Source organism: Chinchilla lanigera, unplaced genomic scaffold, assembly GCF_000276665.1.
Source record: "Chinchilla lanigera isolate Chin_1 unplaced genomic scaffold, ChiLan1.0 scaffold00014, whole genome shotgun sequence".
Lineage (NCBI taxonomy): Eukaryota > Metazoa > Chordata > Mammalia > Rodentia > Chinchillidae > Chinchilla > Chinchilla lanigera.
This window is the reverse complement of record NW_004955415.1, coordinates 27,967,308-27,992,995: the sequence shown is the minus strand read 5'-3', so window position 1 is coordinate 27,992,995 and position 25,688 is coordinate 27,967,308. Positions and strand designations below refer to the sequence as shown.

At 46.8% G+C, this 25,688-nt stretch overlaps 1 protein-coding gene across 2 annotated transcripts in view; it reads right to left on the bottom strand.

The window, feature by feature from the left end:
* Rin2 (Ras and Rab interactor 2) overlaps window positions 1-25,688 on the bottom strand; it is a 176,453-nt gene that overhangs the window by 137,127 nt on the left and 13,638 nt on the right. For both annotated transcript variants that reach the window (XM_013512182.1, XM_013512183.1), the window contains exon 2: window positions 8,425-8,547. The gene's annotated coding sequence lies outside the window, so the exon portion shown is untranslated. The remainder of the gene's footprint in view (window positions 1-8,424; window positions 8,548-25,688) is intronic.

Genomic DNA, 25,688 nt, shown 5'->3' with positions numbered 1-25,688 from the left:
AGCTCTTCCTGTTTTTAGTGGTTACACACTAGCTGAGGTAGTCAGTCTGCTAAGCTCAGTTTTGAAAGCCTCTCTCTGCTTCCCTTCCCCTCTCCCCTCCCTTACTTCCAGGGAGGAGCCTTTCCTAAGTGGGGCTGCGACGCTGATGGTGACCCACCCACACGCAAAGGTGGACGAGAAGCAGCAGTACGTCTCAGCCCCTGGATCAGTCCTCACTCATGAAGGACACTCCCCAGTTCCCTGGCTCCTGGTGGAACAACGGTAAGTGGGGTCACTGTCACCTCTCTGATGTCCCCGCAGGACTGAGCCCATGTGCATAGTGGGAACCTGCTCGTTTGCACTGCAGAAGCCCCGGATGTAGGATGGTCTTACATTCCCAGAAAACCCTCATCAGTTGAAAGTGTCCTAAATTGAAATGTGCTCAACTCAACCACCCTAGAGCCTCCCAGCTCCACGCTGCAGAGCACTGCTGGCTCCCTGCACTCCCCAGAGCCTCAGCTGGCTGCTGCCACAGAACCTTAGGGAGCACCATACCCCATGTGCCACCAGACCAGGAAAGGATCGAGAGTCCACGTGTGGGTTCTCCTGCATGTGTAAGGTTTTCACGCCATCAGAGGTCCATACATCAGGGACTGTCAGCTGTGACCGTGTCCCCGCTCCACTTCCCAACCTGCCCCCACCTTCCTAGAATCATCTACCAAGTCCGGTTGCTTGCACCTGAATCTTTGTTTCAGGTTGTGCTTAAGGGGGGCAACCCCAAAATAAGCCACCACCAAGAAGTGACCATCACTAATTTGGTAATTTCCACTCAATCCTTGTGCATTTGTACAGAGGGAAACAAGTCACTATGCACACAGGCATTGTAACAGTTAATACCGTTAAGTATTCTTAATGGTAATTCATGTTAATTACCTATATAAGGCACATGATTTCCTTGATACTTTATTGAGAAGGCTCTATCAGGCCTGATAAGGGGTCACGATTAAGGAGCTGGCATCTGGGTTTGTGTCGGTTCGCCTGTTTGCTTGGCCAACGCTTGGGCAGAGCACAAATAAGTCTGAGTTTTGGGAAAGACATCCGATCGTGCAGGGCCAAGGAAGCAGCCCTGTGCCATCGCCAGCATGTGTTTTATGACTTAGGACTCACAAAAAGCATAACACAGCAAGTCTTTTCCTTGCAAACTTGGAAAAAGTCATGTAAATTTATAGCTGCAAATTCCAAGCAACATGAAAGCATCGCCTTCCAGCTAAACTTCGCCTACGCCAGATGAGAGAGCCAAGGTATGTCGGGCAGCGGGAAAGCGATGTCTGTACAGAATTTAAAGCCTTCCCTGCAATGTAGGAAAACAAATCCATGCACTTAACTGATAACTCACTCGTTCTGTTTGCTGCTCTTATTTGGTTCTGACTGGCCAGAGCCACTGGGCTGTGCTGATTCCAAGCCACACAATCATAGGCAGCTGCCGGATGTGGACAGGTTGTCACCATCAGGGGAGCACTTCCTGAGTCTCAGATGGACAAAGACACCCAACAAGACAAGGCTACTGTTCCTTGCTGAGGTCTGAGATAACCAAGAAGGTTCGGATCCTACAAATGCACAGCTTGTAATATCATTTCATCTCACATTAGTGACGAACTAGAGTATCATTAAGGATGTGGGATTCTTCCCACAAGGATCATTAAAACGAACCTTGTCACAGTGCAGTTGCCTACATTGGCAAAGGGCAGCAGAGGCATAGCAGGTCAGCCTATTGGTCTGAGGCCACGGCAACAGCAGAAACGCTCCTGGAGAAGGCAGAACATGCTTTTTACCCTTTGACTTACGTTGGGCCTAAAAAAACAGTATCATCCTCTGGCCCATAGAAGAATATGGAGGGCTCAGCGTGTCGGCGCAAGCCTGCACCATAACCTTCTCTTGGGTTCCTTGACAATGGCGGGACAGTTCCCCTTGGGGTAGCTACTGCCACCAGCCCCCCGCCAGGGTGTGGTCAGGCTAGATGCTTTCGCTTAGGCATCAGCTGGGACCCGAGCCTGCTGGATCCAGGAAGGAAGCAGTCGGCCAGCCAAGCCAGGCCTGCGGTAGCCAAACTCACAGTTGTGGGTTACCGACCAAACTCTGCCCGTCAAGCCCCCACTACATCACCGACCCAGCCAGCCTTCAGCTGCAGAAGCAGATAGATGCTTATGATCGACAGACTTTCCACTGAGTTTGGGGTGGCTGCATATGCAAGAGTTGATGCAGTGGGCAATGGGGAAGAGTAAGAAGCCAGAGAAACAGCGCAGGCTAGGTTTTCCCTCATTCCACCCCTGAACAAGTTGGGGCAACATACAGAACCTATTTATGATGTTCACAATGCAGTAGAAAGCTCTCCATATCTTCTCCCAAGAATACCCCTACTGCCATGTCCCTCAGTGGGACACTTCCAAGAAGTGTGGCACACAGTCTGCCACAGACCCCCAGCGAAACTGAGGCACACATGGTGTCCCCTCCTAACTGCACTCCCCACACCCCCATTGTGCCTCTGGGTATCGCTGCCCATATAAATGCTTGCATCCCAATTCCTGACCCAAACAAAGACAGCCTCATTTTTACAAGTAACGACTAACACTCCTTGAGCACTTGGAGGTTGTGGATGCACGACACACAGATGACTTCCTTCCATGCCTCTGTTTTCTCTCCCGTAAAATGGAGACAAGGGCACTGCCTGTCTACCTCTCCTGAGGTCAGAACGTGCAATGTGTTTAAAACTGGACCTGACTCACAGCCTGCCGTCCATCCATGCTGTTTATTTTCAAGCAAGACTTACGTACCTGCTACAATCGGGCTTCCGAGCTGCACCTGCTAGTGTTGGAAAGAATGAGCCAGAGTTGAGGAAACTAAGAAGGAAAGGGGGAATGAAGAGACAAGGAATAAACCCATCTTCACGGAATCACTTAGAACTGAGCTTGGCAGCACTGCCTCTCACTAAACCACGAGCAGAGAGAAACACACTCCCCGCCAGTTTTATTTAATGAGTGAGGTTCTAGTGCACAGAGGGGAGGAGCCTGAGAAGCAGAGAAGATATGAGAGCGTAGGGGAAGACACAGGTCAGGCTTAGCTCTGGGGTGTGAGGTTGAAGTACAGGAGGCACTGTGGACCCAGAGGACTGTGCCCAGGTGAAGCGGGCAGAGGACTGGGGCACTCTTTGGATGGTGCCAGAGCACTGCTTGGGTCCCAGCAAACCTAACCTTTTGTGGGGTGAGAAGATGGAGCACTCAGCCAGGGTTAAAGAGCACTCCTCCCCACCCCAGAGCACTGGCCCAAACTGTAGCAAGGACAATGGGGAGGGACGGCAGAGGACAGGGGCTCTGATTGTCCCTGGGCAGCCCTTTCTGCCCAGCCTGTGCCCACTTGGGACTCACCACAGAGCACCAGGGAGCCACAGAGCTCAGTTCTGAATTCCACCTGGGCAATGCCTAGCTGTGAGATCCAGTTGCTTAATCTCTGAGGACTCAGTTTTACCAGCTGCAAGCTGAGAGCAATAATACAGTTATCTCTTGGTATCCACAGTGCATTGCTTCCCGGACCCTCTTGGGTACCAAAATCCACCTATGCTCAAGTTCTTATGAAATACAGCACAGTATCGGTACAGAACCCGCTCACATCCTTCTGTACACTTTAGACCAGCACTGGCGGACTTATGATACCTATGATGAGATAAACAAGAAGTCATACTACATTGTTTAGGGCATAATGACTGGAGGGAAAAGTGTGTACATGCTCAGTATAGATGTAGGATTTTTTTAGTATTTTCAATCCAATACTGGTTGAATCTGTGGGTCCAGACCCCAGAGATGGAGGGCCAACATAATCCACTTGCACAGGACAACTGTGAGTAGACACAACAGTAGATGCAGTGTAGTGGGAAAGCCAAGCATGTTAAGTTAAAGCCTTCTATCAATCCCATGGGCAACACCACAGACTGCTTGCCCCTCCCCCGCTGCCTTTGGTGACCTTCACTCTCCTCTCATATGCAAACCCACCAGACAAGGAGCCATGAGGGGCGCAGGGCTGCAGAAACCATATCCTCCTGTGTCGTCATCCCTGGGGGCCTCTTTCCACTGGAAGTGGCTGCTTACTCTTTACCTCCAATCCGGCGGCCACCTCCAGTAGACAAGGACAGGGAACTTCCGGTCACCAACTGTCAGCCCTGTGCACTGTTGTGGGTTGTCAATCCTGCCCCCCGGGAAATGGACTCAGGGAGATGGAGGAAGGTATCTGGCACAACTGTCTATTCTTTTTTGGTACTAGGAATCGAACTCAGGATCTCGTGCTTGCCAGGCAGGCCTTGTGCCACTGAGCTGTATCCCCAGCCCTCAACTGTCTATTCTGCATCCAGCTCAGCCTCTTACAGCCTCCCTTCCCAGTCCCTGAAGTCATACATCAGGTAGACGGTTTCCTTTCTGTCCTCTCCTTTGTGATGTTGTTCATTCCCCCAGTAAAATACCTGCCTATTACACAGCACTGCAGTTTGCAAAGATGGCCACACCTCCCCTCCCTGTCTCCCCACGTCATGCAAGGTGACAGGCAGCTCCTCCCATCAAAGGCTGGAGTCTATGTCTCATCTCTGGGAAGGAGCTAGTCTGTTACCAGCTTTGGCCAATAGAGCACAGCATTCAAGGCCAAGCTTCCAGAATCCTGCATGTGCCCTGTCTTGTAGCCTCCTGTCTACGTGAACAAGCTCAGGCTGGCCTGCTGTGGGGGGCAGACATGGAAGGCAGAGATAAGCCTCTGAACCTTCCTCTCATCAGCACTCAGCTAGGCTGGCAGAAGCCTGGGAAGCCCCCAGGCATCCCAGCCAGCTCCGCTAGACCAGCAGAGCTGGCCCCAAGCTGCCAACCTTCAGGGGCAGGAACTAAGTCAATGGCTGCTAGCTTAAGCCCCAGGTTGAGCATCCATAACATGCATACCCAAAACTTTCTGGAACATTTCACAATTCAAATTTTCGTACTAGGGATAGCCAATGGTTAAAATCTATGCACACATTCCAAAATCCAAAGTCTACAACACTTCTCGTCCTAATCATTTCAGAAAAGGAATACTCAACCTATGCTAGGCTTTGGGGTACTGTAGTTTGTAAGGCAGTAAAGCTAACTAACAGACTAGGCAATAAAAAATACAATTAAAGAAAAACTTTCCTAACATTTTGCATGAATTTATCCATTCTTTATAATAAAGAAAAAAACAAAACCCTCATATTCTAGTCTGGTTGTTACCTCCATTATGATCAGATCTCTACAGCCACAGGGTGTACAGTTGAGCACAGGATGCTCCAGACAATGTAGCTAGGTCTGTGGACAGCTCACAAGTAGCTGTGGAAGTATGCGCGCACAACCCTAAACTCAAGGTAGAAAACACACGCCACAACTCCCAAGAGCACAGGTTAACTGAAAGCTGCATATTTTGTATTTCCACATCTCCTTGTTATTTCTGGTTGCTATAACAAGATACCCGAGATGGGTTAACTTGTAAAGAAAAGCTTGTTTTGGCTCCTGGTTCTGGAAGTCCAAGTGCACAGCACCAGCATATGCTCAGCTTTGCCAAGAGCCTCGTGGTGGGAAGGTAAGTGTGTGTGTGTGGCAGAGAAGAAAGCACATATGTGAGGGGGGAGCTGCAGATTTCATTCATGACCACATTCTCCTGCGATGACTGACCCAGTCCCCAGAAAGCAAGGACGAATCCATTCACAAAGGCCCTGTCCTGAAAACCTTGTAAAGGCCCAATACTGCTCCGTGTCCCACTGCAAGGCTAAGCCTCAACAAGACTTTTTTTTTTCACATTTTAATGGCACAATTTAGATATATATAGTAATCACATTTATCACATAGTCAACAACACTTTTAATGGGGAAAAACCATCACATATTCCAAAGCCAGTCCTCCAATGGCGTATATCTCTGCTTTTTTACCCTTGGAAATAGTTTCTGCTCAGATAACAACCTAATGAAATATATTGTCCCAGGCTGTAGAGAAGTTCCTGTTATTGTTTAGCTTATAGTTGCATTTAGTGAGGTTATTTATTCATACAGCCAAACACAAAGTATTTTATGGAATGGGAAAGGAAGTGAGAAAGAAATCTTTGGCTTTGTCAAAGTGAATTAAACTGAGGGCCAGATCTACAGAATCCCTGAGCAGACAAACCAGGTAGGCCTCATAAGACACCCAAGCATGGCTTGATTTCCCAACATATGTGAAATTTAATTTGAGCTACTTCTCATATTCCCAAAGGAATAAACCAAATAAAGCAGTGGTATGATTATAGCCAAATATTTTCTTTGACTTATTTCAGTGTCCATCCTATAACTCCCCACCCCCACTCCCCTTTCTCTCCCTTGGGGGAACTCTAGTACCACTTCTGGTTTAGAACTGTGTAATTCGTGAATTGCTGATTTCTCATATAACTATATAAAATGTCATTGTGCCTCAGTTTACGTTCTAATAGTCTCAAATAACAAACTTTCAACACTAAGACTTTGGTATTTGTACCTGGAACTAGGTACCTTGTTATCACTGTCAAGCAAATCACGTTTAGTGCTCTTTGTTATGTATTTAACAAGCACGTGTTACTTCCCTACCATAGGTTGAGGTCCACGCCTGAAGAAATGAAAGAGACTGGCCAATGTAAGAGACCGACCAGTCCCTGACCTTCACAAGGTCAAGCAAAGGATAGAAACACTGGCCATAGACACAGTGATCTTTATTTTACATGCTAGGAAGAAGTGTATCGTTACCACAAGCACAGACCACAGATCTAAGCTGGGGGTTTGGGGGATGACTTCCCAAGAAAACCGTACATTCAAACCAGGATGGGAGGCACTTAACAAAGGTCTACATTAAAGAAACAGCAATAATGTATTGTCTAAAGCTGGTTCTCTAAAATCTTTTTTGCTTGTCCTCCTGCTCCAAAACTGTTTGCTCTCTGAGAACTGTTGTGTCCTGGACACAGCTCCCTGCCCAGTCGAATGTATGGCTGGAGCAGTGATGAGTCTCACACACTTGACACCAGGCAGCCCGGGCATTAGAGCCCAGCCCCAGTTCACCACTGGCCATGAGCAGTCACTTGCTCTCACTCACCTGCGTTTTCCTACTCATGAGTGACTGTTAACAATGTCTGCCCTAAGTGGTACTCGCTGCTGTGGGTTTGAAGGAGAAGTCTAAAATGACAGTGTTTACTTTGCTCATGCAGAAATGGATCATTGCAACAGCCTGTTTCTGCTTGCCTTGCCTCAATGACATCTGGAAGTCTGGTTGCTGGCACCAGGCTCCTGAAATCTCACATGCCAGTGGCCTCTGGCTAGATCACCCCCTTGCACTCTCCCTACAGAGCCTGGTGGCTGGGTCTCAGGGGCATGTATAACAAGACAATGCCATGTCACCTGTGCTGATCTAGCCTTGGAGGTCACTCAGTGTCACTTCTGCCTGCCTAGATTCAAGGGAAGGAAAAGTAGACCTCCTCCCTGCAGGGGGCGCAACAGGGCTCTGGGAGAGCAAGAAAACCAGGAGGCCATTTTTGGAAACTATGACTGGCCACTGTGACCTGGACTCATACCTCTTTGATGCCAATTTTCTTTCAAGGGGGAATTTACAATTCTATTTTTTTAAAAAAAAGATGAAATGAGGGAACAGGGGCAAAGTAGGGGCAACATCTGAGAGAAGGAAGCAGAGTGAATGGGTTATTGTTGGAGAAGGCTGTGCCCTCTCAGTAGTTGATGTGTTTTTTATGCTCCTCAGTGGCGCCATCTCTAGGGACAACAGCAGTGTCTACTTCATGCTGTGGATCTGAGAACTAAGTGAATTAACCATGTGTCTTACTTAACTTTTGTCATTGTTGATACAAAATACCCAACAGCTACAATTGAAGGGAGGAGGGGTTATCATGGCTCATGGTTTGATCCAGTCAGCTGGCTGCAAGAGAGGATGGCACAGCAGAGGGGCCTGGCAGAGAAGAGCTGCTCACAGCATGGTGAGCAGGAAGCAGAGTGAAAGGAGGAGCCAGAGAAGGAAATAAACCCTTCCGGGTCACACCCACAGTGACCTACCTCTTTCAACCAAACCCTACTTCCTAACAGCAAGTCAGCTATAAGCCCTGTAACCCAATCGCCTTTCCAAAGCTCAGCCTATGAAAGCATGAGGCTAGCGGGATATAAACCACAATACCACGAATGAGCCCGATGTCATATGTGAGTGGTTCTACTTCATGCTGTCAAAGCTCCTAATGCATCCTGGTCCCAGAGTGGCCCTGCTGCCACTGCATCATGAACAGAATCCTTCAGACACCCGGAAACAACTTCCATAGCAACACAACAAAGCTGTGCACACACTGGCCCAGGTCACTGCAATGAGCAGGCTGCCACGTGCAGGACTTTCGAATGTTGTGGTCACCTACCCCTCAAGCCAGCATCGCTTCTCTCCTTCTTCAGTTCAGCCCCAACCGTCACCACATTCTGAAGGGCTTGCTCATCTCATCTTTCCTGGCAGACAGTCAGAAGTCCAGAGCACTCGTCTCCATCTACAACACAAGAATCCATCATTTAGAGTTTGAATGCCTTTTTAAAACACCATGAACACAGACGACTTCTTCTAGCCCGCCTCGGAGGACATGTTGCTTTCATAGCACTTCCTCTGTCTGCTCCTGTGACAGGCTCCACATCTCATTCCTGCCTTTGCCACCAGCCCCTTTTCAGTTCTGCCCCCCCAAAGGTGCCACACACATCCTCTCCTTCACATCTAGGTGCAAATGAGGTTTCAGCCTGGAGTATCATCCCAAGCCCTTCCAGTTATCCAGAAGATTACTGACAAGTTATTGAGACATTATCCCAGGCCTGGCTGCAACAGGTTTCAGCTTGAGTCCCAGATGAATCTTAGACAAATTTCTTAACTGGGGATGTCCATGTATAAAATAGGGTGATGATAAAAACAGTTATAACCTACCTAGCCACAGTGATTAGAACCCTGCTCAAAGGCTAGCTCAAAAGACAAGAAAAATAATGCATGGAATGTATTGGTCTATTGCAGGCTACTCAGAAAATGCTCCAAGTATCTCCAAGTACCACTGAGGCAGGAAGATGGGGTATAGCTAAAACGGGTTAGGGACAGAGGCTTGAGGACACCCCCTCCACACACACATGTTCAGAATGTTCCCAAAGCCCTGCACGTGGGCTTCTTGCGAGAACTCGATCAGGGTTCTGATAGGACGACCTGAACCTTGAAGCCGGCTGGGAAATATAAAAAAGAGACCTTGGCCATTAAGTACTCACTATGATGGTCCCTCCTGGGAAGTCCACTTTCCTCTCCGAGTGTATTTTTTTCCTCTCCTTTTTTCTTCCTTTTATTTGGCCCAAACTCACTCTGCAGAGACTAATTTTTCCTACCTTTAGTAAATGTGAAATTTTGCCACCATTTATACTTTTCAATTCTTTGTTCAGGATATAAAGAACCTAGAAATCACCTATAGGAGACTCCAGCACCACAAAGCCCAACAACACTATCACCATCAGTATACAGTCATCATCATCAACATCATCATCATCATCATCATCACTACTACCATCATTGGCCATTATCATCATCAACTTTTTTAGGAATATTTCATATCCCACTTTGCTTCTTCTTCTTCTTCTTTTTTTTTTTTTTTAAGTAGTCTTTGTTACCTAGGCTGGCCTCGAAGTCCTGAGCTCAAGTGATCCTCCAGCCGCAGCCTCCTGAGCAGCACGGTGCCTTCCAGCCACCATGCCTGGCTTCCACTTTTTTTCTTGATCTAGATTTTCCTCCAACTCCTATTTCACACATAGACAGAACTAAGAGAAAACAATCTCAATCGACTTTGGGGTCTCCTTATATCACTTCACAACACCTTCTAATCTTTTGTAACAGATAATTAAGAAGTTGGATTTAATTTACACTGAACGCAGGATGAGTTGCACACATCACACGGAACAAAAGAATCAGTAATATAAAGTTATCATATTGAGGGACAAAAATTCTAATGCATCTTTCCTTACACTGTTTATATTATACTATTAAGTGCATTGTGCAAATAAAATAACCAGGTAGAAGCACCCTATGTCTTGCTTTTATAAAATTAAGCACAATTACAAATTGTTTAAGAACAAGAATGTAAACCAACACCAAAAATGGAACCAGATTCACTGAATGCAGTGAATGATTTTTTTTTTTTGCTGGAATGAAGTCACTTTAATAATTCCACATGCAAAGGTAGCCACTGGAATTACTTGTAGAACTTGGTCACAAGGCTCCACAAGAAGATAAGTCAATCAATAATGACTTTTGGTGCTGATGAGGTGTTGGAAAGTCCTGTGAGTCACAGTGAGGTAGAAGTCTGGATCTCTCACCTCCTCCCAATTCTCCCGCCCCCACTGTCTTCCTGAACTGCCTGAGGCCTCTGTCCAAGAACCCTCTGGGGGTGGTGCCGTGCCTTCCCTCGGGCAGAAACATTATCTACACCTTAGGCATCCTCTGCTCCTGCACGCCCTGTAACACTCTTCATTTACCGGATATCTTAGTCCAACAGAAATTGAATAATCTCAAGCCCAAAGGCAGGCACTGAAAGTCTCACAGAACTGGTCATAAGCCTCAACTCTTTGAGGTCCTCAGTTGGTCCTGCTGCACCTTGGAGAGGTTTGAAGCCAGCACCATGCCCAGGTCCATCCCAACCCCTTCCAGTGGAGCCGGGGCATTTGCATTGGTGTTCACAGTAACTCCAGTGTGCACAAAGGTTGAGAACCAGCAGCCTAGTGATGAAGGCTTTCAAACTCGCTTGACTTCTACCCACAGCAGTCAATATATGTTACAGCATGACCTAGACCATATGCACATGACAGAAACAAACACTTAATAAAGTAATACAAGTGCTATGCAAAGTCTGCATGCTTGCTGATTTAAATTATTTGTGCTAATCTACTCCAGAAATCAAATCTCTACTTAATGACTTAAAACTGGGCAACAAGATAGAAGTGAGAATCATGTATCAACAGCACTCAGAATTCACAGGACTCTGGTGTACGTGGCATTTTTAGGAAATTACAGATTCAAGGAAAATTATATGTAATCAATTCATGGGGGATGATTATTTTCTAGATTCTTTTTGTAAATTAATCCTTGAACATCAAAGAAGCAAAGTATAGCGTTCTGATTAAAGTTTTACAACTACATTTCTGGAAACTTAGAAAAATTTAGGACAGAAATGGTTTTGCCACCCTAAAACAATTTAATTATTCTTAAATTATTATTCAATAAAATGGTTGTGCTTTTAAGTGTTTTTCTAAAAAAGAATAAGTCTCTTATTCACAATCAGTGATATTTTCCACTGACTTCACTTTTACTTGAAACGACACTGGATAAACTCAATTTCTCCCATGAAGGAGTTGCAATCCACTGGGGTCATACCCAGTGTAAAAACAGTACTACAGCTAACACAGAATATAAACTGCGAAATTAGTAAAAAGGTTTCAAGAATTCCCAGAGCAGACCTGTGAAACTTGGAGACTGAGTCCAGACCTCCAATGCACCTTCATCACATGCCACTCCCTCCTTCACCAGAACAGACATCTTGTAGGCACAAGCACTGACATCTGCCAGGCTTTGCTCACTGTTATTGCTTCATCAGCTATATCCCGGCACTTTGTCTATGTGAAAAACTCTTAAACAATTCCCTCATGAATCCTTCAACATAGGCTCTTAAGAGTCTAACGATATTTTACTGAGTGTTTTGGGGTCACTGGTTTTATTTCTTGCCTTTGTCCATAGACCAGGGCCTGTCAGGTCTGCAGTGGGAGGGGGCGGTCTTTGCAGCAGCACACAGGAGATTGCGCATGCTGGCATGTTTCCTGTTTGGATTTAAGAAAACAGGGTTCTGGGATGGTGATACAAAGCACATGGGGCTTCATGAGGAGCATCTGCTGTCATAGCAGCATCACAGCCCGGAGCCTCTCTAACATCAGCTCTCCTGTCAGGTCGCTGCTGTGCTCACCACATAGGCTGAGCTGAGAATGAAACATGGCCCGACCAGGGCCCACTCGCAGGCATGGTGCTGCAGTAGCATCCGGAAGTGTTTTAACCAAGGGTTTTTGAGAACCCAAGAGGGGAAACACACCCCACCTGGCAAAAATGTTTGTCAGCTTCCAAAGGGGTTTTAACTCTGGAAAAAAAATAGCTAAATCCAAGCAATCTAGAAAAGAGACACGAAAGAGAAGTCACACTGAATATGTAGGACATATGCTATAAAATCTTACAAACTTAAAAGGCTAGCGACTTAAAGCATGCTTTTACATAAGAACGACAGAACTGTGGATTATAAGAAATACATGGGTGGAAGCTTCCCAGTGCGTTGGGTGAAGCAGCTGGAACAACTTGGGAGCTATACTGTGCCGGGGACAACCAGAGCCCACGGAGTGTTTCCGCAGCAGGGGGCATGTGTTTCAAATTGGTATTAAACTTGAACACTGTCATCTTCCTACGGGAAATGCAAATTTCTTCCGAACTTACATGGGTTCCTCCTGGAACTAGAATCTCTCTCTCCCTCTCTCTCTCTCTCTCTCTCTCTCTTTCTCTCTCTCTCTATTTTGTTATTTTTGAGGCAGGGTCTCACTTATGCACACCAGGCTGGCCTTGAACTCACGGTGATCCTCCTGCCTCAGCCTCCCAAGTGCTGGGATTACAGGCATGAGCCATCACACTAGGCTAGGACTGGATAAATTCATGCATGTACAATGTTCACATCAATGCCTGGCACATACAAAGTGCTGAGAAAGCAGCAGGTATGATAATTTATATGTATTATCTCCATTACATAATGTACTTTAGTGTCAGAGTTAAGAATTCCAGCCACCACACCCAGCTGGAATTAGAATTTCTCTAAAGTGTTTCTGCCTTTGAAATTTCAACTTACCGTTTTGATTTAATTTCCCTGTGGAGGAAATCCAGACTTATGGGGGCAGGGAGGACTGTCTCAATCACAGCTATTCATTGATTAAAACCCCATAGTCCTTATAAAGAAGTTCATAAATTTATAAGGCGAGGCAAGTTTCATTCTCTGCAGTGTAGTAGTTACTTTGGAAAAATGCTTATTTATCCACACCTTTGATAAGGCTGACTGTAAAGCTCCTGTGAGTATCGTCCTCTCCGATCATTAAACAGGCTTGAGTGTTGAAGTGCAGCCAATGTGCTCAGGACCATTTCGAAAAGCTGCTTTGGGCAGTTTATTTCTGATGGAAAAACCCTTTTCATGTTCTGTGCACCTGCCTCTAGGTAGGTTATTACTTGTGGGCTTGGCCGTATTACTGGTGTGGCCAGAACGTGCCCCTCAAATTTCATGTGCTGCAAACTTGGTCTCTCATGCAGCAGGATTCAGAGGTGGGCCCTGCTAGGGGCGTCACTGAGCCATGAGGGCACCATTAATGGATCAGTGGGTCTGTTGTGAACATGAGCTCTCTCTCTCTCATGATCCTTCTCTCACCATGCAACGCCCACCACCTCGCTAGGCTGCGGTCAGAAACCCCCAGCAGATGTCAAACAGATACAAGCTGTTCGATTTTCCAAGTTCCACAACCATGAACTAAATTAACGTCTTTTTTAAAAAATAAATTAACCAATTCTGGCATTTTGTTATAGCACAGGAAATGGACTAAAAAATAAAGAAAATGGACTAATGATTATCTTGGATTTCTTGATCTTCTCTCAAAGGAGGTTAAGTTGGTTAGATTTGTTCTACCTCTGTGTCTTTAAGCTTCACAGATTAAAAGACTGAGTGACCAACTTGATAGATTTCTACCAGTGCAAATACCACCCATATCACTTTCATGAGCCCACAGGTCCTTGAGGTTGGCTGTCTAAGAACTGACTCACTCTCTATCTAGTTCCTGTAAGCAGTTCCTTACCTGGAAATGTTTCAGAACCCAGCTTTAGCCTGGTCCAGCCTTTCCCATAGCTTTTCCTACAAACCTGGACTCTGCCTCTTAGAAAGTGTTAAGACATTGTTCCACAGGCCTGATAAACTGGGAGATGTGGAGTTACACAAAGTGAAGTTGGTTTCTTTGCTGCAGAAGTTCTAGAGCACCTATGCTGTGTAATCTAAAAGGGTTAAAGTAGGTTTTAGTATCTCTCAAAATATTCTGAGCTTTTGTTTGTGAAAATCTCAGGATTAGGCCAGCTGTGAAAGAGGGTGTCCTGGACTAATTTTTCTTCTCTTTGTGTTCGTCAGCTTTCCATTACTAACAACAAATACCCGAGATAGTCAATGTATAAAGAGAAAAGGTTCCTTATGGCTCATCATTTGGAGGTTCCTGTCTGGCATCAGGTGGCCCCACAGCCTGCAGGTCTGTCATGAGGTGGCTTATCATGGCAGGAGTGTGTGGCAAAACAAAAAAACTCACCTTGGGGAGCCAAAGAGAGGGGAGGGGCCAGGACCCCACAGTCCCTTCACAGGCACAGCCCTGAAGACTTAATAATATCTCACTAAGCCTGGTCTCTAGAAAGTCCTGCCACCTCCCCATAGGCTCCCTGGGACCAAATCTTTAACATGTGAGCCTTCGGGGGATATTTGAGATCTAAACCCTAACATCATCTGTGTCTCTGGGCCACATGTAAGAAGAAAGAGCAATGTTCAAGGAAAACTGTGCTGTCCTGACAGGAGTTCAGCCTGTGGCAGGGTGATGCACAGTGCCACTGACCAGTGAGAAGTGTCAAGTCCAGAAATGGGTGAAGGAGAAGATACAGACCACAGAATGAAGACTTAGTACAAACAAGCAAGCAAAAAGAATGAGAATTACCTCCATGATAAACATTCAACTGACCAATGCTGAAATAGAGAAATGAAGACCTAAAATCTTACCTCTTTGACTTTGTAATTCTTTTTTTTTTTTGGTACCAGGAATCGAACTCACGACCTTGCACTTCCCAGGCAGGCACTGTGCCGCGGAGCTACATCCCCAGCTCCTTTGACTTTTTAAAATGCAAGTACCAAAAATTTAAAATTGCCTATGTGGCTCACATTCTATTTCTATTGGACACACTGCTCCATGGAACAGTCCCCAGAGCCTTTCTGGTCACCAATCCTTCTTGGCTGGGCTGGTGTATTTGCTGTATTCTGAACACACACACACACACACACACACACACACACGCACACATAGCTGTATCCTGAACACAGGCACACTACACACATCGACACACACAGTTGCTGAACCTGTACACTCACCTCTGCTGCCCCCTCTCATTACCATCTGCCTGTCTCACAATCTCCCTGGCCACTGGGGCGTCACCAGGAAATGGTCCAGCTCAGCTGCAGAGGACAGCCCTGTGGCCTCCCTGTCCAGCCATAGCAGAACCCAGAGCCAGTTTGTTTTGTCCATCACCACGGTCCCCTCCTTGATCCTCCTGGCGGCTCTGGTGGCCGCTCCCCAAGCCTGCCTCAGTTCCCAAGCACACACACCCCTTCCTCCTTTGGCCGCACTGCCCAAGCCATGCTATAGACCTTTCCGGCAGTGCTTGGTCCACCCTGGCTCTTCTCTGCTGACACATCTGTCCCATCGACAGCATCCCCTCTGACCACCTGGCAGATTCTGCTCTTATTGAAGGAAATCTCCACAGGAAACCACACTTGGAGGCTTCAATCAATACCTGGTGAACACCAAGCCTGAAGGCACTTGAACATCTTCTGAGACACCTTTGAAAGAGGTAGATTTTTGCTGCAGAAACAGGGCTTGGGTTAAGTGCTCACAGGTGGAAGCTACAAGAAATGCGAGTCTGTGAAGTTGTCCCTCCCTTGAAGGCCTCCCTGAGCAGCTCCCCTCTCTGACAGCTGCAGCTGGCTGTCACCTTGACCTTGCCCCTGCTCCAGCCAAGTCCTCCACAGGGGTCCTACCTGCCCGCCCCTCCCAACCACAGGGAACTGCCTTGGGAGAAATGGGCTGGCAAAGAAGGAAGGAAGTGCATAAATCTGCTGGCAAACTCCAGAAGGAATGAAGATAGCAATTGAGGTAAACCACTTCTGGGAAGTTGTGGAGCTTGGTCCTTTAGCTATCTGCTATCTGCGAGGGACACAGTTAAGAGAGTAAAGAGGTCTTGTTGCCCTGATGCCCATTTCAAATCTTGGCATCTCTATGGAAAGGGCGGCACTTCCCCAAAGTGTCCCAGGAACACTCATCCCAAGGAATGGTTTATTTTTGGTAAAAGACACCAGAGTACCTCTGATATGTGCGTGTACCGACTCCACATGATGAATGTAATCATTATGTTCTGCAAACATGTACCAATACAAATTAAAACTAAAACACTTTGAGTTTCATCCTCAATAAATAAAACAAAAGTTTTGTTGGAGTATATTTTTTATGCCCCTCCCAAGGACTTTGGTGTAGGGAAGAAAATTTAGATCACTAGAGATTACTTTAAAAAGGGCTTCCTGGCTAACTTTCCTTGATGGGTCATCTCCACAAAGCTGTGACTTTGTGAATTCTTCTCAATTCCACAGCTGAGTCATGGGGCATATCTCCTCTCCTGATGGGCCCCCTTTTACTCTGGTATACTGTTTTTTTTTAAAGATAAAGCTACAAATTCTGTTGACCTTAAATAATCTAAATACTAGCACTGAAACCATCAACTGACATATGTAAAATATTGAATATTCTGATCCATGAACATGGTATATCCTTCTATTATTTAGGTCTTTAATTTCTCACAATGTTTTGTTAAAACATGACTAGAGCCCAACATTGGATAATTCCCAGGTTGGCTATTCTAGGAAGCTATGACATTTTGGCAGAATTTAAAATTTATTCCTGGGTATTTCATTTTTTACTATAAGTCATATGTTTTTATTTAAATTTGTTATTGTTGCTAAAACATTAACTTCTTTTTATTTTTACTGGGAATTGAACTCACGACCTCGTGCTTGCCAGGCAAGTGCTGTGCCATTGAGCTATATCTCTGGCTTTAACTTCTGAATAATGACAATTTTAATAACTTCTTTTTTCCTTGCTTTAGTATCCCAGTAACACTATCAGTGCAAGGTTGAATAAAAGTGACATGTGATAGTGACAGGTGACATAAGGTGACAGTGCATGAGTGACAGACCATGCTTGTCTCCTTCCTGGCTTCAGAGCGTGAAAGTACTGAGTATTTCACCATGAAAAATGTCTTGGACAAACCCTTTATCACATGGTGGTTACCCTGTCATCCTAAGTTGCTAAGAGCAGACTGCGTACTTTTTAGTGTTAAATGTTACAATAGAAATTTAATAACTTCTGTAGAAATTCCAGCACAGGAGCACAGTTCTTGATGCTGCTGATTGAGGAAGGATCATCTTCCACTGGAAATGACCATCACCTTCGACAAATTAAGTAGCCCAGGAATTGTCTTCCCAAGTGACATGGTATTCAGTAAACATGCACTTGTGCTGAGCAATTTAATCTCTGCTCATCCTTCTATCAGCAGATCTGGGACTCTGGATCTGGAGCTTAAATACCAGGCAGCGTATCTAACAACAGCAGTGGTTGCCATCTACTGAGTGACCACTGTGTCTGACATTGCATTAGGCCATGCACAAGTACTAGCGCATCCAATCCTGGCAATGCAGATGAGGCAACAAGGGCATCAGGGATATCTTTCCTTGCCTGTGCCCTCGCAGCCAACAAGTAGGGGAGCCAGGTCGTCCCTAAGTCTAACACAAGCCTCCATGCCATGAAGAATGAGCCCCTCCTTCTCTAGTCCTCGTGAAGCCATTTCTTACCACAGCTTAGAAGCTTGCACGTTTGCTTACCAGATAGCCCGTGTGAGAGCGACCCAATGTTGGACCTCTCCAGAAATCCTAGAACACAGAGCAATTCTCAGTTCCTGTGTCTTTTTTGCTTTTCTTTTTGTTTTTTTGTAGCTTTATCCCATCCAAGGACAAACCGGTTCCATCCTTTACCTTTCCCAACAGTGATAGATATCTAAAGCTTTGCAGCTACAAAAAGCACCAGAAAACAAGATGAGACCTGCACTCCTTTTTCCTCTCTGACTCCTCCGCAGTATAATTTCTGTCACATTCTGTTGGCTCCAGGTGAGACGAAAGCCCTGCCAGGTTGCAGGGGATGGGATTAGACCTCATAGCATAGTGGGGATGTGGCTGGGAACACACACAGGACAACCTCCGTCCCACAGCCCAAAGTCAGCCACGAATGCAGATGTCATGCACAGGAAGCCACTGCCATTCTGTTTGCAGACACATAAACCAAAGCAAAGCATCTTTGACTGACACTGGCCATGCTAAGGTGGAGAAGAAATGATCTTGCGTGGGTTTTTGTGACATATACATGACTTTAATAGTAAACACGATGTTTGGAAATTATTCCTCCAACTATAGAACATAGCTTAGTTCATGGTGGTCATTCATTATAATCTGGAATCAATTTGTATGACGGCAGGCTGGATTTTTATACATAAAAATACTTCTCAGGGTATTTAATGAATAATGACGGAATTCTTGCAGCTTTTTTCTGCTTTGGTGGAGGGGTGAGAGCATGTCATCTGAAATACTTCAGTTCTCAAACTCTGCTCTCTCCTGGTTAGAGCTTTGCTTGCTGTCAGCCACTTTCTGCTTCTTTTCAAACATATTTTCTTTCCTGGATTCACTGAAGTTTGTGCAGAGAAGGGACGGCTGTGGGTTTCCTGAGTCAAGCGCGCCCTCTACTGTTGAAATAGGGCAATGTCACTTCACCGTTGTCCCGTGTTGGTCTTGTGCCGGGGAATGCCTGTCTTCTGATTTTGTGATTTCCTCTGATCTGCGCAGGGCTTAAGTTTTAGCTGTTTTGCTGTCTTTCTCAACATCACCAAGTCTTAAAGGGACATGTACCACTCCTAGCTTCCCTTCTGCCAAGGGCCTCACCTTTCCCAAGATAGCTCTATTTTTACCTAGAAGGGGACTTGTCCCTCCTGGGGCAATGTAGTCTGGGCCATGTCACCCCAGCTCCGCAGCCCCCTATCTTGCACTTGTCCTCCGAGGTCTCCACTCAGTCTAGACTGGGAAGCTCTGGAGCCTGCCTGGCTGGACCTAGGTGTTTACCTTGATTCCACAGGGAAGTGGGTGTTTATAGGCTTCTGTAATCCAAAGGGCATGCATAAACCATTATTTGCTTTATTTCTTGATGAGGGTGACTTTTTTAAGAAATGAGAAGAGGTCTGGATTTAGACAACCACTGTTATTGTACTGAAACCTGGAGCTTTATGTGTTCAAACAATAATGGAACTGCTGCACTGAAAACACCCATTTGGCCCAAGCCTGGTTCCTCCCCACAATTCAGGCATTTCTTAGCTCAACCGCCCCATACCATCCTTGGGGCAATTGGCTCTAGGATCCCTGAAAACACCAAAAGCCCCAGATGCCCCGTTTTCTCAGATAGATGGTACAGTACTTACATAGAGCCTGCACGTAACTCCCCCACATCTTCAATCATCTCTGGGTGACAACTAATCCTTGATATGCAGCAGAAGCTATGTAAGTGGTTGTTACACCACACCATTCAGGGAATGAGATCAGAAAATAGTCTGTCATGTTCCATAGGGACCCAATGCTTTAGTGAGTCTTTGCCGAGTTTGCTTGAGCCCTCAGATGCAAAGCCAACCAACTCAGGAGCCCAACTGCCAACAGCATGCCTCACTTTGCAGACAAAAAACTTTGTGTAGTAACAGGTGTTCATGTTACCCAATCTCATGTTGAAATTCCTTTCTGACCACCTGAGCATCCCGAGCTAAGATCCTCAAGTACCATCAGCCACCACCAAACAGGCAAACATCTTCCCCAGCTCTAGCAGCAAAGGGCACAGCACCCTGGAATGGAATCTCAGATCACAGCAGAGATGGGAAGAGCCATACCTGATACTCAGGCTGCTCTGGGGTCACGGGAAACCCACAGTTGTTCAGCAGAGCCCTCCTGCGCCCACATAGGCCCCCGTTCCAGCTCCTCTGTGTAGCCGCTACAGGCCCTTGCAGGATGTCCTAGTCTCTCCTAGGCCAATGCAACACCACCACCTGCATCTTGGGCTCTCAGAGCAGGTCTGAGGCACTAGCCAGCCCTCCCTCCCCCCACGCAGGACCCCGGATCCACAGGCATGTGAGTGTCCAGCCCCACGCTCCACCCTTGATGAGGGTGACTTTTTTAAGAAATGAGAAGAGGTCTGGATTTAGACAACCACCGTTATTGTACTGAAACCTGGAGCTTTATGTGTTCAAACAATAATGGAACTGCTGCACTGAAAACACCCATTTGGCAGGATGAGGTTAATTTGATTAATAACACTGCTTTCCTCCTGTCTCACTCCCCAACTCCCTTAGGGAGTTTTGTGCCCCACTCCACATAGACTACTTGCACTCCATCCTTGTTTGGGGCTGGCTTCTGGAGGCCCTTAAACTAAGTCAGCTCCCTAGCCTCCCAAGGCAGAGGCATAAAGACATCCCCCAGCTACCACCCCCACTCAAACAGGGCCACGGTCCTGGGGAGCCCTCAACACAGCCCTGCCGGGATTGTGTGTGGGATCCCTGGTGCAGCCGGGGTCCACATGACAGGGGCATGGTGGAGACAGATGCTCTGCAGCTTCAGACAAAGGCTAACATAGACAGTGACTTCTCTAGAGATGTTTACAGAACGGGCTGAGCGACAAGGAATTCAGCTTGAGAATTCACGTGACCGTGGACCCCTAGCAACACAGACGTTTCTGGTTAGGACACTAATGGGGCAGAAATATTTGCTGCGCTCAGATGCAAGCAGGCAACAGCTTGCTTGCACAAGACCACAGGATGGGTGGGACTGGATTCTAGGGAACCCCTCCCACTGACACCTTGGGGACTCCAGGGAACCAGGTAGTCACTGCTGTGCTTCCTGGGTGAAGCCACAGGTCACAGCAGCTGGCCGGTATGCAGAGGTGGAAATGGACTGCACCTCTCCTGCGCCCTCCCTGTCCCAGAGCCGGCAGGTACACCAGGCTCCCTCTAGTCACTGGCATGAGCCCCACCTCCTGGCACCCAGGTGCCAGTGACTCTGCCCTAGCCTGGCGAAGTGGCTACAAAACAGCTGTGTCTGCACACCAAGAGGGACAAAGGCCAGCTCAACCTGGGCCCTGCTGCCTAGGAGGCCAGGTAGGCAGAGCTGGTGAGTCTGGTTCCTGCCAAAGGAAGGCGGGGAGGCAAGGGGACCCTGGAGACATTTACAGGATGGACATTTACAGGCAGAATCACTGCCTTTTTGGTTTCTTGGTGAGAACCTGTTTTTAACATTTATAATTTCACTGTAATGTTTTGCAATCAATACTTTGATACATGCTTCCTGTCTGACACTGAGCTTCCAGCAAGGAGCAGCCAGACTTGATCTGGACCCTGCCGTCCAGGACTATCGGGAGCTAGAAAGAGCAGGGCAGTGCCACTGATCACTGAACCCTTATGCATGATTCTCCATTCCGCTTTGGCTGAGCAGGGCAGGTGGATTCCACACCTCTGATAAGGAAGGCTTCACCAGCCAGCACGGTTCCTCTTCTATGAAGAACCCAAAATACAAATAAAGACCAAAATAAAAGACAGACAGTGGGAAACAGGGAGATGGATCTTTTGCAAATGGGAAGGCGCCCGAGAGATGGAGGGAAGGGAAGGGGATGAAAACAGAACAAGGTGTGTTCTGTACCTGCACCAGCTCCCCACGAGAAATGCGATCACTATATACTATGAACACACACTGACTAAAAATTGGGAAAAGACCTCAAATAATTAATTTTTGCTGGGCGTGGTGGCGCACACCTGTAATCCCAGCACTCAGGAGGCTGAGGCAGGAGGATCGTTGTGAGTTCGAGACCAGCCTGGGCTACAAAGTGAGCTCAACGCCAGCCTGAACGGCATAGTGAGACCATCTCAAAAAGACATTAAAAAAAAAAATAGATTTTTACAGGGCTTTATTTAAAATCTATTCCAAGTTTAGCAGCTACTCTATCATAGGACATATGGGACTCTTTCAACAATGCAGTTACCAATTGCCTCCAGTATATATATTTCAGGTTTTGCAGGCTAAGCCTTGCAGAGCATTATCAGGCAAGCCCAGGGCTCACAAAGGTCAGCCCCCAAGGAGCACCTAGAAATTCCTTTTTTTTTTTTAAAGAAACAAGAACCAGTGCCTCATGTTCCTTTGCAGAGTACTTGGCCTGGCTTAGAAAGGCGCCCACAGGTAAGGTCTCCAGGTGATACAGATTCACTACCTTTCATCATAGGTCCTTAAATCAAGACACACGGGCTTTTCCAAACCCCAGAAAGACACTTCCTGCTGCAAAGTCATCACCAGTGTTTTTTCATGCAGCAGTCACAGCAATTTCTGCGTGATGACTCTCGGTCCTGCAGCCACTGCGTGTGACAGTGGCTGCAGCTGCTCACAGAGCATCCTTCTATCTCCCAAAGGGTCTCACATTTGGGGAGGTCCCCTGAGATTGGGTTTTGGCCAGTACAATAGGGGGAAAAGCGGTAATGCGACTCCCAGACAGACGTTTAAAACCATCACATGTATCTCTTCCCTTCTGTGATAAGCTTCTAAAGGCAAGTTCCAAGTGACATCCTTTAAGATGGCAACAGCCCCGTCTCATTCACCACCTGCACAGGAGCTGCCACACACACATCAGCAAAGAGAGAGGCAGGAAGTGGCCTGGGCCCCCACGCAGCTGCCCATAAGCATTGGCAGTCAAGCCCCTAAGGGCTGAGGGGTTAATTTGCTGGACTCTCCCAACAAATGTAACCTGCTGGCCTTGCTGCAGGCATCTGTCCAGCTCCAGCAGGACCGAGGTAAAGTGAACAAAGGCCCTGCCTCCCAATCAAGAACTTTATGACAGTCCCTATTGCACATAAATATCACAAAGACAAATGTTGAGAACACACCATCTGCCAATCGAATCTAAGTATTATCCTTGCACAACTCTTCTAGTCCTTTTTTTGAGGCAGGTGCTATTCTTGTCCCTGTTGTACACACACAGACTTTGAGGCTCAGAGGGGTTAATCTGAGGCCGAGGACTGTGCACAGCTACTGGGTGCGGTCTCCAGGACTAGAACACAGCCACCTGCCCGGGAACGCTTGCTCTTATTCACCCACGCTGCACAGCCCCTCCAAGCACAACCGCTCCGCCTGGCCTTTAGTGTCAGCATCAGGCACCTCTGTGAGCACTGGACTTTCACAGGGTGGCATTAGCTGTTAGGTGTCTCACACTAACAGCCCCAATTCACACTGGGCTTGCTGTGCTTCAAGAAAAGCATACTGCACGGAGGTCTCGGGATGGCAAGCTGTGTGACAGCTGGGCAGAGGACAGACCCTATCCCTGCGGCTGTTTGGAGGAGGCTCTGCTTTTGAAAACCCATGCATCCTGACCACGGCAGACGCTCTCTCTGCAAACAGCCCTGGGTCACCACTGCATCCGTGCTGCCCTCGTGACAATTTTAGGCATAGGTAGCCCTAGAATTCATAGCTGCCTGTATGATAAATATCTCAAAAAATACCTTCTGCATGAACTAGGCATGCTCCAAATCACATTAAACTCCAGCCCAAGAGCTGAGTCAGTGAGGCATTGGTGTCTTTTGTAGTTTTATCTTTGTATTTCTCTGAGTTGTTAAAATCGTGTACAGTGAGTGGATATTGCCTTTATGATCAGAAGTATAGGCTGTCAGCTGCCAAGGAGATTCTGGGAGGGAGGAAAATGATCTAACTGCAGCAAAAGCCTTCATGTTGCTTCTTTAGGGTGAATGCTCTGATTTTCCAAATGCTTGGCAAATCAAAGGTGTATTCTTTCCCCAGAGGCAGAAACTATGCTGGCACCAATAAAAAAACCAAATCAGTTGCATTAACCTGAGCTCTGTAAGCAGTGGCTGTGATCCCTTCGAAAGCCGCAGCATGGCTACATTGTGTGACCATCAGAGGCCTTATTTTAGAAAATGTATGTCCTGAGTGTGAAAAGTACTTGTTTATCTACTGCCTGGGTTTAGGGACGTTTTTCTGAGGCTCCTTGCATGGATAGGATTTGACAAGCGTAGCCAAGATGAATTAAATTTTCAGCCTGGGAGCCAACATGGATCCTGGAATTTGGAATCATATTCTTTAGTCAAATCCCTGTTTCCACATTGTCTCATCCTGGATCCTGGGCAAATCAGCTGTGCCCCTGGGAGGGTCAGTTCTACCGACCTATGACCTGTGGGTAATGAAGACCCCTACCCAGGACTGTGCTGTCTCATCAGCTATGATTTATTTATTAACTCTTACAAAGAATACACTCGTCTGGCCTTGGAATGGCAGGTCCCACTCTGAAGCACAGGATGGGGTTGGCTGTATGGAACTGCCTGACTTAGGTGAGAATCAGCCACATGTCAGACCCTCTGACCCTCTCCCTAGTCGCACTCCTGGGTCTGACCCAGAATTGCACGGGCATAGCTGGGTTGGGATCAGCCTCATGGCTGTTTCTCTTTGAAGTTACTTATTATCTCCTTACACGACATTTTGCCTTTTGACTTGAGAGTGTTCTAGGTCCAAACTCCAAGCTGTAGAAGAGTTGGAGGCCAAGAATATGATCCCAGGCACTACAGGGGCAAGCACGTGGCTCCTGTGAGCCTCAGTTTCCTTCCTTGTGTTACACACAGCTAAGTGAGAGAGAAATATTACAGGTAGTCAGACGGCGCTGGGCCCTCAAAGGAGCCGGTGCAGAAATTGGATATACTGCAACTGTAGGGACACAGACACCTCCACTGGGGGCCAGAGACCTCAGGACAAAAGTTCAAATGAATGCCCCCACATACCTAAGGATAAACAGCAGGGATTGATATTCTACACTTGATCTTAGCCAAAAGGCCGAGAAGCGATAGGATTGATATTCTAAACAGGTATCATGGATCACCTTGAGAAAGACAGGAAGAGCCACTGACCCAACTCCTACAGGAAAAGCCCCTGTTCTGTTTCATTCCCACTTGCTACGTGACTTGCTTCCCCACTTGATCCCAATTTAATTGATGTTACCTGGGCAATTATACTCGTAATCTTATTGGTTGACCATAGTTTTGACCCGCCTCATGCCCACCTTGCGATTTCCCATTTTTCCCACCTTGGACCTGCCTCACACCATGGTTTTGTTCTATAAAAATCCCTAAAAAAGGCAAGGTCCTCAGCAACCTGCTCAGACCTCTTCTCTTTCTTAGGCAGAAGCTTTCTTCCCCTAGTAAATACATTCTGCTCTTAACTGCCACTGTTCCTAAAATTCATTCTTCGATTTTTGAGAACACAAACTTGTAACAGGCTGGGAGTTTCTCTGCCCTATAACAGTTTCAGGTGAATAAGAAATCTCCTGTTTATTATAAGGAAGATCTAATCTCAGCTAGAAACTAATAGGAAGCTAGAGAAAATAACAGTGGCTTTTTCAGACAGGCCAGTTTACTTGAAGGAGGTTTCAACTGTCATTTCCTGGAACCAGGAGGCCACGGGGTCAGATCTAATCAGCAGCTGATAAAGGCCAGCAAATCCCGGCATATCCGGGGCTGTGCCATTTTATAGCAGGTTTTATAGCAGCTGGAGTGTGAGGCTCCTGGTGTGGGGACAGGGTGGGCTGAGGACCTAAACACCCCTTTCCTCTCTAAAGGGGCCAGCTGACCCACCTCCCA